The 13,730-nt window shown below is 42.1% G+C and overlaps 1 protein-coding gene across 1 annotated transcript in view; it reads right to left on the bottom strand.

Moving 5' to 3' along the window:
• The window catches only part of mdy (diacylglycerol O-acyltransferase), a 139,199-nt gene that overhangs the window by 97,604 nt on the left and 27,865 nt on the right, over positions 1-13,730 (bottom strand). The gene's annotated exons all lie outside the window — the stretch shown is intronic.

Here is a 13,730-nt window from a genome sequence, read left to right as displayed (position 1 = left end):
CACTTGTTGAGGCGGCCGTCACCAGCGGCCCCGGTTTCCCTAACGCGGCGGCCACCAGTGGCCCCGGTATTATTAAAGTGAAAGACATTATCAACAGTCACCATCAAACACAGCAATGGGTCAAGAGAGTTATATAGTTTACAAAGCACCAAAATAAATTACTCAGCGCTTTCATAGAAAAAGATAAACAATGCCAAGCTGCTTCCATCAATACCAAATTGAAACTGACTACACAGTTTGCTACCAGCAACACTAACTGCGACTACCGCAGTACCCAAGCTTCTGACACGTTACATAGAGTACGACCACGATAAAGAACATTTCTCACGTACCAAATAATGTTCAAACTTCGATGTAAGCCAGAGGCTTACATCGTGGGATAAGGCGCAGGCAGAGAAGGAAGCTTGACAACTGCAAAGCTCTCACTTAAGAGATCACTGTCTTCTTGGCAATAAAATTAGATACGAAACAAGCTCATTCAAGGTAAAATTAAAAATAAATGTTATCATGAACAAACAAAACCACATCAAGGTAAAGTAACTCTGGTCAATTACAAAATATTAAATTACCAATTTCAAAGCCATGGGCAAATATTTCAAATGTTCCACATTCAGCTGCAAGCCACAAGTCCGACAGAGGAAGGCAGAAACAACTGCAAGCCATGGTCGAATTAAGTGAGCTTGATCCTCAGTCTACAGAGAAGTTTCAACATGATATATTAAAGGAAGGCTAAGCATCCACGTCCTATAGAACCCTGACACTTGTCGCTCGTCTGTAGGGCTGACTTCCAGAGGACATTTATGTGGCCCCTGATGTCACAGGCAAGGTCTGCTATATAGCACTCGCAATAGCAGCCTTTGCTTCAGTATCTCTCTCATATTCCCTTACCAGAGCAGGTTTCATGTCCTTGTATCAGGTACTGAGAGTGGCGGCAGAGGCAAAGACTGCACAAGACCAATAATGGTGCAGTCCAAACCATAGTTATAATTCGTTTCAAGTCATAGGTATGTTTTAATGAAAGGAGAAATCTCTACACTACTCAGCTGTTCACACCCACCACTATAAGGTGACCAGCATCAAAGATAGCAGGGGGACGGGTTGTGACTGTACTCTAAAGCTGCACCACTAGTGAAGATTACGTGAGCACTGCCATAAACTTGGCATCTCTAATATGAAAATTGAATTTCCTTTTTCAAAATGTTCTCGCACAAGCTGCTATGACTACATCTAACATTAATTTTAACACACTGGCCGTCTCCCACCGAGGCAGGGTGACCCAAAAACACAAGAAACGCTTTCACCATCATTATCACTGACTTGCCAGAGGAGCGCAAATACTACAGTTCAGATGCCCCTCCAAACTGAAAATATCCCCACCCATCCTTCAGAGTGCAGACACTGTACTTACCACCTTCAGGACTCGAGTCCGGCTAACTGGTTTCCCTGAATCCCTTCACAAAATGTTACGGTGGTCACGCTCCAACAACTCTTAGTCCCAAAAACCTTTGGCTTCCACTCACGCCTATGTACTTAAATTTCAGTGACTAACCAATATTAGAGTGAAAACAAACAAGATCGAGCTCAAAATTAAATTTGGAGGCGGTATAGGAAAGAATATGGGTAATCCTGACATGACTGGGTATTCTAAGACATGACTCTAGAACCAAGTCACGTTTCCAAGCAATTTCATGCAGTCTTTAAGGATTATGAGTTATGTTAAATGAACATACGTGTGTTGCTGGACGATGACACCGATGATGACTGTGCAATATGTATTAACCTTTACACAAGTGCAAAGGCTACAGGTTTAAAGAGTAAATATTATCTAAACCCAGTCATTTTTCAAGCTTTAAGACAGGAAACCTGTCCTACGGTGAACGCCACAGAAGGCTATTTTCTTTCTCGCAGCAAAAAGGGGTAAGCAGCTATTTCTGCTATCAACTCGATTTATTAATAATTTGTCAAAATTTTTTAACATTCTTTAAAGGTATAATTAACCATTTATGAAGCGCTTCGAAAAATCTCACACCTCCAAGTACAAAAAAAAAAAAAACCGAAGTGATTCAGCAGAGACTATTGAAGGTTATCTTATGTGATAACCTCGAGAAAATTTAACTGCTGCTGCGTAATATTTACATAGATGTTACAAGTGTATCTCCACATGATAAATATATAATATTCATGCATAATAATGTAAATACTCTTAGAGATGTAATACTGTATTAACCTTCAAATTATACAATATAGCCAATCAGAAATACATGTAGGCTACAACAGTGCCGGAATCAAGGAGCTAATAATCTTTTTATCAGTTATGAAAATTTTTTAGAGATGGGTTGCTTAAATGTGTGTGCTGTAACAAAGAATTTACTGTTGATGTTTTGAAAAGAAACTGTCCTAGCACTAAACGAAAGGATGCTAAAATTCATGGGAGAATTGAAAGATCTGGCGTGTCCGAATAAATTATGGCTAAAGGAGTAGTGGTAATATTAATGTATAAACTGCATGAAGAAAGAGGGGGGGGGGGAGTTGTAAATGTTTGAATTCGAATATAATGGTTTGGATAAAGGTGGGATACGAGACGTGTTATATGAAGGGTTTATGTATCTCCTGTGAGAAAGGTAAAGAAATTTTTGAGACTGGTGAAGAGGGCATAGAAGGGAAGTTTGGTGAGCCAGGCATAAAAGACTATGGGGATTTCTAATTAAGTATAAAAAAATCCAGTAATAGGCAATCCTTATTTTAGGAAGAAAAAGATAAATAAGTATAAGAGGTATGATTAAATGTGCAATGACAGCAGTTTATCAGACTGTGAATTGGTGGGTAAAAAATTAATGTAAAGACTTCTGGTTGTGTGTGTTTTAGAGGAGCGACTGATATGTTGGATCAGTGTAGTGGTAGCTAGAACATTATGAGCCACATGGAGGAAAAGGAAAAGTGTCGGAGGGTAAGAGAAGTGAAAATAAATGAGCTAAAGACTAGAGCACTTAGCCACCATATGCAATTATCAACAGGTAACACTGGTCAACAATTTTTAAATAGTTGTATGCTTCTTAAATGAGATTAGTTAATTCTTATGTATTTTCATGTCCTGAATCCAAATATCACCTTGAAAAATGCTTATTGGCTACAAATTTAAAGGCACGAGACGTGTAATACTTTATTTTATTATAACGTACAATATGTGGCAGTGTTTTAAACTAATCCGCACCTACTCTGCCTTTTTGCTTGACGCTTATAGTGAGCTGAAGAATCATCTCTTGCCTATGTCCAGCAAAAGTCTGCAAGCATTCTTGTGCCCCATTTGCCCTGGTACCATTTTTCCATGGTTGAAATATCTTTGTGAAACCTTTCATCATGTTAGTCACTAACTGTCCCACAGTTCACTGGAAAAAAAAGTAAATGCGAGTCCAAAAAGTGGATTTTAAGTGACACGTTACATCCCATGTTCTTGTAAGCCTTTATAAGGTTTTCCACTAATTCTTCATAGTTGCCTTCCCTTCTGTTTCCGAGAAATCCCTTCGCCACTAACTTGAATGCTTCCCAAGCAACTTTCTCCTCCCCATGAAGGTCTGATTCAGAGTCACCATCTTCAAGAAGCTCTCGAATCAGAGGACCATTGAAGACTCCCTCTCTTATCTTAGCGTCGTTCAGTGAGGGGAATTTTGATGTTATATACTTGAATCCCTGACCGGATTTGTCCATAGCTTTTACATAGTTTCTCATGAGTCATAGTTTTGTGTGTAGTGGAGGTAGCAAAATTTTGTTTGGTTCAATGAGAAGTGGATGTTGAACATTTTTCATTCCAGGCTCCAATGATTGACGAGGTGGCCAGTCTCTCCTGATGTAGTGGGAACCTCTTGTACGGCTGTCCCATTCACATAGAAAGCAGCGGTACCTGGTGTATCTGTCCTGTTTGGCTAAGATAATCACCTACCTTTCACCTCAAAATATAAACTTGCACAGCACAACCACCTTCTATGACTGCTGGAACAATAATGAAAGGCAGTGAGAGTGTGGTAAGAAACACTGCCGCAAGACTGTTGGAACATGTGACACGTAGGTGTATATTGAAAAGTAAGAAACGGTTTTAATCATGATATTCATTATCAGCTACGTAAAATTAGTTGGAAATGGCTATTCTGGTCTCTGAAGTATTTTGGTTGTTGACCAGTGTATAATCAAAGCAGTATGGGATAGATTTACGAATGTCGTGTTAGCGGGCACAGCCGAGGTTATTAAGCGGGCAGTGGGAAAAGGTAGCGAGTGGTCAAATGAAGTCGAGAAGACAGTTAGCATATGACAGATTTCACAATGCATAAATGATATATAGATGGCAGAGTATATGACAAGGAAAGAGGTTAAACGAGTGATGAGAATGCAAAAAGGAAAGCAAATGAGACTGGACGTTTCTTCGTTATTTATTCTTAGCAACGTTAGATGACAGTTTTGAAGAGATTAATAGTTCCTAATGAGCACGTAGACGATAGTTAATAATGAGAGGAGAGTTGTTAGATGGAAAGATAAAGGTAATGAAAAGATGGCGAGAATCTTCTGAAGTTTTTAACTGCTGATTATTTCTTGAATTGGGTAGGGAGGTTAAAAGTAAAGAATAGTGAATGCTAGTATTGGGGAGGTGTAGGATTGGAAGATAAGAGTCTGATACGAACCAATTGCCTCTTGCTCTGATGACAGTTCTTTGTTGAGATTGTGAGAAGCTGCTGCAAAGGTTGCTGGGAGTGGGGAGGGGGGAAGGTTAGGAAGAGTGCATAAAATAAACTTAAAGGTGAACATAAAATTCAAATTCAAAGTTTATTCTCTATAAGGATTATAATGCTGAGTTTACAGAAATTTGGTTATTGTGTGGTTTACATGTAGTAAAATAGTGATTACAGAGTGTACCACTAGAACGCTTAGCCTGGAGTACCTGGAGAGAGTTCCGGGGGTCAACGCCCCCGCGGCCCGGTCTGTGACCAGGCCTCCTGGTGGATCAGAGCCTGATCAACCAGGCTGTTGCTGCTGGCTGCACGCAAACCAACGTACGAGCCACAGCCCGGCTGATCAGGAACTGACTTTAGGTGCTTGTCCAGTGCCAGCTTGAAGACTGCCAGGGGTCTGTTGGTAATCCCCCTTATGTGTGCTGGGAGGCAGTTGAACAGTCTCGGGCCCCTGACACTTATTGTATGGTCTCTTAACGTGCTAGTGACACCCCTGCTTTTCATTGGGGGGATGGTGCATCGTCTGCCAAGTCTTTAGCATGGCTAGGCATTTCGGGCAGACTTAGTTTTATACTTAATTGTAAAATATTACAAATTATGAGGTAAGTTGGTATTATGGCTAAGTGACTAAATACTAGTTTGTGAGTTTAGCAATGTGAATGCTTTTGTTTTGGCACAGTACATAGTTTCAGTATTGGAGTATCACAGGATTCTTTATTTTAAGATTGAGATTAATATTTCTGTTTATGGTCAAATGAATGAGTAAGTGTGAACCACCAGGTGGTATTCGTGTAGTTAGTTGATGGGGTGTATCAGGGAGATAAGATGTTTTCTAATGGTAGTTTTGAAGGTGATGAATGTGTCTGCAGTTCTAGAGTTCTCAGGTAGGGTATTCCAGATTTTAGAGCCTTTGACATACATTGAATTTTTGTAAAGGTTTAGTCGGACCCCAATGGAAATAAGTCACTCTGTCTGACTTTTTTGGGTTATCCTAGGTTCCCTACACATATGCTGCTATGTATGATAATTCTATGTAACTGTATTTGTGTTTACCTGAATAAACTTACTTACTTACTTACTTACTTACTAGACACGGGGAATGTCGTAGAGATGTTTGTGTCTGGTGTTATGCCTGTGGGTTCTGTCACAACTATCAAGAAAGCGTTTTAGGTCAAGGTTGATATTAGAGTTTAAGGCCCTGTAGATGTAGATTGCACAGTAGTAAGTGTGGATGTACTGAACTGGGAGTAAGTTTAGGTCTATGAAGAGTGGGGGGGGGGGGGTGTTCCAAGGGATGGGATTTAGTGATTATCCTTACTGCAGCTTTCTGTTGGGTTATTATTGGCTTTAGGTGTGTTGCTGCAGTTGATCCCCAAGCACAAATAGCATAGGTGAGGTATGGATAAATAAGTGAGTGGTATAGTGTGAGAAGGGCATTTTGCGGCACGTAGTATCGTATCTTGGAGAGGATCCCAACCGTTTTGGATACTTTTTTGGTTATATGCTGGATATGGGTGCTGAAATTCAGGTTGTTGTCAAGGTATAAGCCTAGGAATTTGCCCCCATTATTTCTGGTAATCAGTGTTGTCAATCTTAATGTTAATTTGTGCATCTCCTGCTCTGCTACCAAACATAATATAGTAGGTTTTGTCAGTGTTAAGCGTAAGTTTATTGGCTGTCATCCAAGTCGATATTTTGATCAGCTCATTCACAATGGTGTTGAGGGTGGCAAGATTAGGGTGAGAGATGACACAAGTCGTGTCGTCAGCAAAGAGAATGGGTTTCAGGTGTTGGGATACGTTTGGAAGGTCATTGATGTATATGAGGAAGAGCAGGGTCCAAGGACACTTCCCTGCGGAACTCCAGTATCAAGTGGCCGTGTTGCTGATGCTGTGTCTTTAATGGTGACTTACTGATACCTATTAGTAATGTAAGATTTGAAATAAGCAAGCGCATGGCCTCTTATACCGTAATGATCAAGTTTGTGGAGTAGGATGTCGTGGTCTACTGTGACAAAAGCTTTTCTTAGGTCAATAAAAATTCCTAGTGGGTATTCCTTATTTTCCAATGCTATGTAAAGCAGATCTAGCATTTTTATGATTGCATCATTAGTGCTTTTATTTTTCCTGAATCCAAATTGGCAGGGGTTGAGTATATTTTGAGCCGTTATAAATGAATACAGTCTCCTGTGCACGAGTTTCTCAAAGATTTTGGATAGCAATGGTAAGTTAGATATTGGCCTATAGTTGTTTAAGTCTGTAGGGTCACCACCTTTATGTATTGGTGTAACCCTTGCCATCTTGAGTAGTTTCGAGAAGGTGCTAGTCTCTAGTGACTTGTTAAAAAGTAATGAAATAGCATGCGAAAGGACATGGGCTGCTCGCTTGTACAGTAATGGTGGGACATGAGACAGATTCCCCGAGTTATTTTTAAGTGACTTTATAATCTCGGTGACTTCCGTGGGCTCAGTTGGTGCAAGATAGAAGGAATTAGGGAAATTCCCAACTAGGTAGTCCCCGGCATGGGCATTGGTATGTGGGATTTTACAGGCGAGATTAGATCCTATGGTTGAGAAGAAGTCGTTTATCTTGTTAGCTGTGTCAGTGGGATGTAGTGGTGTTTCATTAGGTTTAGTTAGGACAATATTCTTGGTTTTTCTCAGTTTGTGGGTCCCTAGAATCTGAGAGAGTGTTTTCCATGTCTTTTTTATATCTCCTCTAGTGTCTGTGAATCTACTGGAGTAGTCTAGTTGTTTGGCTTTCTTTATTACTTTGGTGAGAGCTGATGAATAGTGTTTAAGAATATCTGTGTATTAAGCCCTGTCTATATTGCTTTTCATATTGATGTTTCTTGTCAATGGATTTCAGAATGGTGCTGGTTAGCCATGGGCAACCAATCCGTTTGTTTGTGATCTGTTTTTTTATAGGACAACGTTTGTTGTATAGTCTAAGTAATTTAAGAAAAATGTCTGTCCAGTCATCAATACCATTGGCCTTGGAGAATTCTGTAGGCCAGTCAACAGTCTCTAGGTCAGCTGTGAAATTCCTTATTGAGGCCTCGTCATGGAGTCTAAATGAGACTTTTTTGTATTCAAGTGGTGGTTTACTAATGTTTGTCAGGAGGAAGGTAGGGTAGTGGTCTGTAGTGCTATCTGTGATTATCCCTGATTTAAGGGGGACTAGTATATTGGTCCATATGTGGTCTATTATAGTTGCACTTGTCTCAGTGAGCCTGGTTGGTTTAGTTATTGTTGGTATGAGAAGTGTGTTGTTCATATTGTTGATGAAATCAGTTACAGGCTGATCATCTAGTAAGCCAAGGTTGATGTTGAAGTCTCCAGCTAAGAGAAGGTGGTGCTTATTCATTTGTCTGTTATTAAAACTTTGGGGCAAAGTTTTGATAGCAAAAATACCCTTGTAACTTGACATGATTGTGACCAGACCTACCTGGAGTTCATTACCTTTGTAAATTGTGAGTTCATTACCTTTGTAAATTGTGAGTTCATTACCTCTGTAACTTGCTCAGCTATCAAAACTTTGGAGTCCAGTCCCTGGACCAATTATGTACCTCTGTAATCTTTTGACTACCGCCCACAGTATGGGTATGGGGTGCATAATAAACATATTAAACTTAAATTAAACTGTGTTATTAGTGACTTTAATTTCTCACTGAAATTTGGGATGTTTGTGTGAGGTATCCGGTAAATGGCACCGATTGTTATAGGCGTCTTAAGGTTTTTTTACAGTAAAATTAGCAAAAATGTATTCCCCATATTCATCACTAAAGCAAGTGGTGCTAAGACAAGATAACTGGTTAGAGTAATAGATTGCAATACCACCCCCAACTTGGTTTGGTCTGCAGTTGTGAATTGCTGTGTATCCTGGTAGAGGGTAGATATCTATTGTGTCCTGCTTAAGCCAGGTCTCAGTAAGAATAATGCAGGAGAAGGGTGTCTTTAGTGATTCAAGGAGTGCTAGGAGGTCATCATAGTGTTTGCTTAAGGACCTGATGTTGTAGTTAAGTACTGATAGACTTTTAGCATTGTTTAGGATAGTGCTGGCTTGTGATGCTGTGTAATAAAGGCAGTTACTTTCCAATAGGTTTTGATTGGGTGTCAGATTATGGAGGTTTAGATCAGGGTCAACGTGATCAATCATCTTCTAGGTTTAAATTATGGTTATTTATATCCTGAGATGTGTGTTGAGTTCTAGTACTGATATCTGTAGTGGTGGGAAGTTTGGACAAGTATATAGCTAGAGTATTTTGGTCATATAGAGTATAGTCACTACTACACATAATGAAGTTGATGTTGTCTATGTGTTGTGCTGGAATGAACTAAAGTACAACTAGGTATAAACTAGTAATATAAAAATACAAATTAAAAATAGAACAAGACTCACTTGTAATTGCACTAAGGTCTAATAATGACTTTTGTGGAGTATGTTTTGAGCTAGAAAAGAACAAGGTGAGGGGAATGAAGTACTGGATATAATTAGTGTATGTATGGATTAGATTTTTAAGATTTTGCCACCGAAGTGGTTAGTTTATTGTGCACCCCATATCCATCCCGTGGACGGTAGCGCGAGAGCATATGGATACACAAAAGATCTAGGAACTAGGCCCCAAAAGGGGTTAACAGGTGTATATATGGGTTTTTATTTATCTACATATCTACAGTTCACTTATCTGTTACAAGCAAATTTAGGAAATTTGCTTAGTATATCTGGTATCTTTTCATTAATAAGATATCTTGACATGTCACATAGGTTATTATATTGTCTATCTCTGTATTCCTCAATAAGTAGACAATTAAGCACAGTGTTCAAGAGAGTGACCATATGCCTGATCACAATTTAGTTTGATCAACCTGTGTCTCCCAAACTGCCAGAAGTACTTGTAACCAAGCCTAAGCCTGGCCACTACAACATCAGTGTTCACATTGCAAGTTGCTCCATAAATATACTTATCTACGTTCATGTTATCATAGTGGGTTATAGATCTACTCAGGCTTCTAACTGCATTCCTATAACAATCATTTTCATTATTTACTTCTCTCCTAATATTATTCCTAATGCTAGACACAGATATACCAAAGTTATGTATACGGAGGAAGTGAATATATTTAAATATCTGGGAGTGGATGAGAGTAATAATATCTATTTATTACAAGTACATGACATGACTATATAGAAAGCTTGTTATTACCTGGAGAGTTTACATGAAGGTTTCGGGGGTCAACGCCCCCACGGCCCGGTCTGAGCATTTCGGGCAAATTAGGTCAGTGTCCCAGGATGCGACCTACACCAGTAGACTAACACCCAGGTACCCATTTTACTAATGGGTGAACATAGACAACGGGTGTGAAGAAACACGCCCAATGTTTTTACCCTGGCCGGGAATCGAACCCAGACCAGGGGTGTCACTAGCACGTTAAGAGAACACAATAAGTGTCAGGGGCCCAAGACTGTTCAACTGCCTCCCAGCATACATAACGGAGATTACCAATAGACCCCTGGCTGTCTTCAAACAGGCACTGGACAAGCACCTAAAGTCGGTACCTGATCAGCCGGGCTGTGGCTCGTACATTGGATTGCGTGCAGCCAGCAGTAACAGCCTGGTTAATTAGGCCCGGATCCACCATGAGGCCTCGTCACAGACCGGGCCGCGGGGGCGTTGACCCCTGGAAGTCTCTTCAGGTAAACTCCAGATCACTTTCATAGTGTACCGTTATCCTACCTCAGTTCACTTCAAAGCCCAGCCATATCTACGGTATACTACCACCCCCCAGGATGCGACCCACAACAGTAACACCCAGGTACGTACTAGCTGAACAGAGGCAGCAGGTGTAAGGAAACATGCCCAACATATCCACCCGGCCGGGAATCGAACCACGGACTCTCAGTATGTAAGCCGGGAGATTGACACCAGTGAGTCCATCTATCATCATTCCATCATGCAGGAGGAGCCACATGTCTATGGTGCATCCAACAAAATAAGCAGACTTGGATGTTACTACTGCCCGGCTCCGGCTGGGTTAAAAGTATCTTTGGCAGGTTAAATCACCACCAGCAGATGTAGACCAAACGAATTGTAAACTTTGCCAGATGGACTATTGTCACACCTTGCGTCATTATGTACTGGAGTGTGATAAAATTAATGTATTTAGAAACAACTCACTCAGAAATGTTAAAGAAATGGCAAAGTATCTTATCTACAGTGGTATATTACAGACCATTCTGGAGAAATACCCTGACTCTGCGCCCTGTAAATAAAGCATTACCACGTACGCGCGCGCGCGCGAGAGAGCGAGAGCGAGAGAGAGCGAGAGAGAGCGAGAGAGCGAGAGAGAGCGAGAGAGAGCGAGAGAGAGCGAGAGAGAGCGAGAGAGAGAGCGAGAGCGAGAGAGAGAGAGCAAGTTCTGAGCCAGGAGCTTCTCCACCAGAGAACGGTGCAGTTAGTGATCAGGGAACTATCACTGAACCTGATCACCTACTGCGCCGAAGTACGAACAGCAGGGACACATCTGTCAGAACTGGTAGAGGGCGGGGTAGAGGACGTGGAGGAGGACGTGGAGGAGGAAGACATCTACAGCCGTCTCACCCTCCACTAACACAGTTCCAGCGGCAGAATCTGAGGACAAATCTGCGAAACACAGGAGGTGCAACAAACCCTAGTCCACCCTCCCAGGCACCTAGGCTGTGCTCTCGCTGTCACCGGAAGGGGCACTCTGCCAACAACTGCCTGCGAGATACCAGGTGTAACTACTGCTACAAGAAAGGACATAAGGAGGACCAGTGTCGGAAGAAAAAGGAACTTGACAGACAGGGCCACCTGTTTAGAGACCTGTTCTCAGAACAAACCAGCAGGATCTCTGAATTGGTGAACACACTCACACGTCACGCACTTAGCTACTCCTATCCCAGCCCAGCAGGTGGGATTGGGCCTTATACACGACCACAGACCTACATCCCTGCAGCTGCCTCAGTACCCTACCTCTCTCAAGGGCAGGCACCTTACATTCCCTACACACCCACCACCTCAAGCTGACCACTTCATCATGAGGAGCCAGTCTATCAGCATCCTGTCGGCCAACATTAGAGGTTTCATTACTAATGTTGGAGAGCTCACACATAGCTTTGTGAACACTCGACGTCCCGACATGATAGCTGTTGTTGAAACATTTTTGGATGACAGGACTCCAGAAAATTTTGCAAGAATTGCTGGCTACACCTCATGGATGAGAAGAGACAGGCAAGGGCAAGGAGGTGGTGTTGCTGTGTGCTTCTCTAAAAGTGTTCATGCCCAGCACATAGATGTTGCCACCCCTACACATCTTGAAATGATGTTCTTCAAGCTCTGTATAAACACTAGTACCTCTGTTCTAGCATGTGCAATGTACAGACCTCAGTGGCAACACGCAGACCCTATCAACTTCCTAATGGAAAATATTGACTCCCTTCTGCTACAACACAACTGTCAACATATTATAATTGTTGGTGACCTCAACCAGCACCTTATACAGAGGGACTTTGATGACCTTCTTGCAGTGTTTGACATGAGAAACTTTGTTGATTTCCCTACTCATATCTCTGGCTCCTCCCTTGACCCAGTAGTGAGTGATCTGGCAAAAGGCATAGTCACTTGTCAACCCCTCGGCTACGTTGGATCGTCTGACCACAAGGCTGTTTTTACCACACTTAAGATCCCAACAGAACGAGGTGAGGAGTCCACACGCACAACCTGGCTATGGGAAAGAGGTAATTGGCCAGCCCTTTGCTCTGAGCTCGCCACCACCGACTGGAATGCTCTTCTCCAGGGGGATGTTGACAACCAAGTGAAAGCCTTCACTGGACACATCCTTAATCTGCAACAAGAACACATTCCTCACCGGCAATATGTGACAAAGCCTACAGATCAGCCTTGGTTTGGCTTTCGTTGTAGAGAGGCTGCTACTGCTAAGTACAAAGCATGGCGAAGGTATAAGACATCCTACCACCTATAACAGGAACTTGCACATGCAAGCCTGTAGGCATATGGGTGATGTTCAAAAGTGGGCCATTGCTAAATGGGAGGTGGACACTAAAAGAAAGTTAGCATCAGGTAGGGTAGGCTCCAAAACCTGGTGGTCCCTGGTCAAGGACAGACAAGGTTATCTGCCTGATGAACTTATTCCACCTCTAAATCGACAGGATGGGACCACCTCTACTAGTAGTCAAGAGAAGGCGGACCTCTTTGCTGAACACTTTGCTACCAAAATGCAAGTTCCTGATCCAGCAAGGGACCCTCCTTGGCTAGCTGCAAGAACTGTGTCAAAACTGTCAGTGGTGACAATAAGGCAGGAGGAGGTGCATTTCCTTCTTAAATCACTTGACCAAGAAAAGGCTGTGGGCCCAGACAAGTTGAGCCCAAGATTGTTGAGAAGATGTGCAGACCAGCTAGCAGCACCTCTAACTCGCATCTTTCAGCACTGCCTAGTACAGTGTAAATGGCCCTCTTCATGGAAAGAGGCAAATGTAGTCCCTGTTCACAAAAAGAGCAGAGCAGAAATCAGCAACTATAGACCAGTGTCACTCCTGTCAATTACTGGTAAGATCCTTGAAACAATTATCTCAAGACAAATGACAGATTTTTTTGACTACCACTCACTACTTTGTGATCGTCAATATGGCTTCAGGAAAGGTTACTCTGCTGCTGATCTGTTGCTAAACCTCTCCACTAAGTGGCACCAGTCACTGGATGAATCCAAAGTCAGCTGTGTGGTGGCACTGGACATTGCTGGCGCTTTCGACCGGGTGTGGCACCAGGGCCTCTTAGCAAAACTTCAAGCACTGGGAATTGCAGGCTCTACGCTATGTCTCCTCAGTGATTACCTTCATGGTAGATCTCTAAGTGTAGTCCTCAATGGAATGGAATCAGCAAGGCATCCTATTGGGGCAAGCGTTCCACAAGGAAGCGTGCTGGGTCCACTGTTATGGAATGTCTACTTCAACGACCTTCTTCATCTCATCCCAG

The sequence above is a fragment of the Cherax quadricarinatus genome, chromosome 63, assembly GCF_038502225.1.
Source record: "Cherax quadricarinatus isolate ZL_2023a chromosome 63, ASM3850222v1, whole genome shotgun sequence".
In the NCBI taxonomy this organism is placed as follows: Eukaryota; Metazoa; Arthropoda; class Malacostraca; order Decapoda; family Parastacidae; genus Cherax; species Cherax quadricarinatus.
Note: the sequence above shows the minus strand (reverse complement) of the source record. Positions and strands in the feature narration are given on the sequence as shown.